Source organism: Oryzias melastigma, linkage group LG12, assembly GCF_002922805.2.
Source record: "Oryzias melastigma strain HK-1 linkage group LG12, ASM292280v2, whole genome shotgun sequence".
Taxonomy (NCBI): Eukaryota; Metazoa; Chordata; class Actinopteri; order Beloniformes; family Adrianichthyidae; genus Oryzias; species Oryzias melastigma.
In genome coordinates this window covers 9,549,149-9,551,944 of record NC_050523.1, presented here as the reverse complement: position 1 = coordinate 9,551,944, position 2,796 = coordinate 9,549,149, and the positions used below count along the sequence as shown (strand labels likewise).

At 37.4% G+C, this 2,796-nt stretch overlaps 1 long non-coding RNA gene across 1 annotated transcript in view; it reads left to right on the top strand.

Annotated features, from left to right (window-relative positions):
• The window catches only part of LOC112163089, a 10,188-nt gene extending 7,675 nt beyond the window's left edge, over positions 1 to 2,513 (top strand). The window contains exons 2-3 of the long non-coding RNA XR_002922225.2: positions 1,775 to 1,910; positions 2,191 to 2,513. This is a non-coding gene — a long non-coding RNA (uncharacterized LOC112163089). The remainder of the gene's footprint in view (positions 1 to 1,774; positions 1,911 to 2,190) is intronic.
• Positions 2,514 to 2,796: the final 283 nt, after the last annotated feature.

Below are 2,796 nucleotides of genomic sequence, written 5' to 3'. Positions count from 1 at the left end.
AATTACTTGCCCCTTTCTTAGCCCCTTAACTGCACCCTTAGTGTTAGAAATGAGGAAATTAGACAATCAGGGAATTTGTGTTGAAGTCGTACAGTCAGTGAGGAGCTAGTGAGCGCACCTTACTCACGACTAGTGGCATTAGGACACAGGACGGCAACACCCCCTGTATGTTTTAAGTGTGTGCAACTAGCATTTACCATACAGATACTTCACAATACACTAATTACACACATAAGAATCGTACATTGCAGTTTCATGATGTCCTTTAAGGTGACCATACGCACCTCAACTGCAAGACGCAGCTTTGCTCATACCACTCCTCTCTATAACCCTTCACAAGCCAAGACAACCCAATAACCTCCATCACCTTTACACAACCCCTTGTACAGGCGTATGTGTCTAAAACTCAATATTGGTCATCAAAGAGGTCAGCAGAAAATCGGTTGAAATAATTAATTATAAAAGCCCAAGGTTAATCTTTTTGACAAATGAGACGTCACCAAACTTTTAGCTGTGTAGAACTAAACAATTACAAGAGAATAACAAGTTGATGGGAATTTACAGTTAGTTGACAATCCAAAAAATAATCTACCTTTTGTTTGTAATGATAATAATAAAAAAACTGTGATGAATTTATAAAAAAGAACAAGTATATTTGTAACTTTTAAAGTCATAGCCTATATTTATTGCTTTTTTCTCATAAATGTACCTATTCTACAAGAAAAAAGACATACATTTAAGAGAAAAAAGACATATATCTACAAGAAAAAAAGACATATATTCACAACAAAAAAAGACATATATTCACAAGAAAAAAAACATATATCTACAAGAAAAAAAAACATAAATTTACAAGAAAAAATGTAATAAATTAGCAACAAAAAGCAATAAATTAATGAGAAAAAACACCAAAACTTTCAGTTTATCTGAGCCGTGCCCAAAGATGAAACACATGGAGCATATCATGAAGCGTTGTTTCTGGATAGGTTAAAAAAAAAGAAATTCTGAGCTTTTTGAAATAAGAACATTGAGAAAAACATGCCAAAAACTGGACCTCTTTGAAGGATTATCAATAAATAGTCAACCTACTTGTTCAAATCCAAGTCAGTGTGACCAAATTGAGTTCTACAAGAAGCCGGTCTGCTGCTGCGCATGGCGTTCACTTCCTGGACTTTACGACTTTAATCTAGTAATTTTACTTTTTTGTTCTTTTAGGTCTCAACCTCTTAAATTTACAAATTTTTTTTTCTTGTAAATTAACAACTTTATTACTTGTAACATGTATTTTTTTTTTGTGGCCCTAATACTCCGTTGTAAGAAATATTTTCTGGTCACAGAAGTGAAAAAGTGTTTAAACATTTATGCTCAAGTTTACACTTGTATGTCTTGCCTAAGTTGCTTTGTACATCAAATTCAGTGTTCTTGTCTTTTTTAGGTTACCTTTAGTTATTTTTATGGTGTACATATTATATACATAACTATTAAAACTTTACAAACATTCTGTTAGAGAGTTTGGACAGGTTAAACAGCAAACAGCCTTTAATATACCAACGACAGCATGAACTCAAAAGACTTTGGCCACGGTTGACCCCAGTAGCTCCTTGATCGAAAGCACATGTTTGCAATAAATGTGCATCACAATAATACAAATAGAAGAACAGTTTGTCATGGAGCTTATCAGGATTTTTAGGCCAAGCATAGTTTGAACCGTGTGCTGCTTTATCCCACGTCTTTAGTCAATTGTTAAGGTGATCAAATGTCCTCTGTATGACAGGAAACTGTGCTACACCCGGTCCTCCGGTCCTCTCAGCTGCTGGTGTTTGACAGCATTCCTTCCAGCAGGAGCCAACGGACGAGGCTGAACCCCCCCACCCACCATGACCGCTACTCTCATTGCAGTTTGGTGTGAGGTGACAAGCGCTTGCCTCTAAGTTACAGCGTTTTTGGAGTTTTACAGCCAAGTTAACACCACAGCGGCAACAAAAACCTCACACCCTGTTAAAGTTATTAAAACTTTTGAAAGTGGGGGGATAGTTTAATTAATAGAGGTTTTGAGGGTGGTTAAATGGCTCGGTTTGAACCGAGAAAAAAGCTTTTGGCAGGATAAAATGCTCAAAGTTACAAGCTGGTTTAATTAACTTGTACTGGGTTTGATGGTCTCTGTGTGTATTTGCTCTGTTCGTGATGCAGACTTTGTAAGGTTCCTGTGTGGATTGGAGTGGATTGGGGCTGTGGAATTTGTGTGGAGGGTAATCACTGCAGACCTACAGGAGTAACCAGATACCAACTGCCAGACTTCAGAGGAGCGGGAATCCCTTCACCCAGACACACCACCTCCTACAGGAGACGCCTTGGCTGGGTATAAACCGCCTGAGCTCTCCTAAGCTAAACCAGACCCTAGTGTCCAGCATGGCTCTTAATTGATGTTAGTTAGTTAACATTTTAAAAAGGAAGTATGCGCCGTTTTGTGGAAAAATGGCGACTGAATGAAATTAATTTCATTGGAACAGGAAGTAAGGCATTTTCTATGGGTGACATCACACGGACTAAATCCAATTCTGTCCTATACAGTCAATGGTTGGACCTGTTAGCAATGTATTTCATATGGTCCAGTTCTCATATACTGTCAATGATCAAAACAAGGCCAAAAAGGAATGAAACTCTTGCATAAATAATTTTGAAGAAACTGTTTTTGAATTCAAAGCTTTATTGATGCTGAACAGAAACATTTATGTTTACTACATAGATAAGGCTAATTCGCGCTGGCTGGTATAATTGAGCCCGTTCACATGCAAA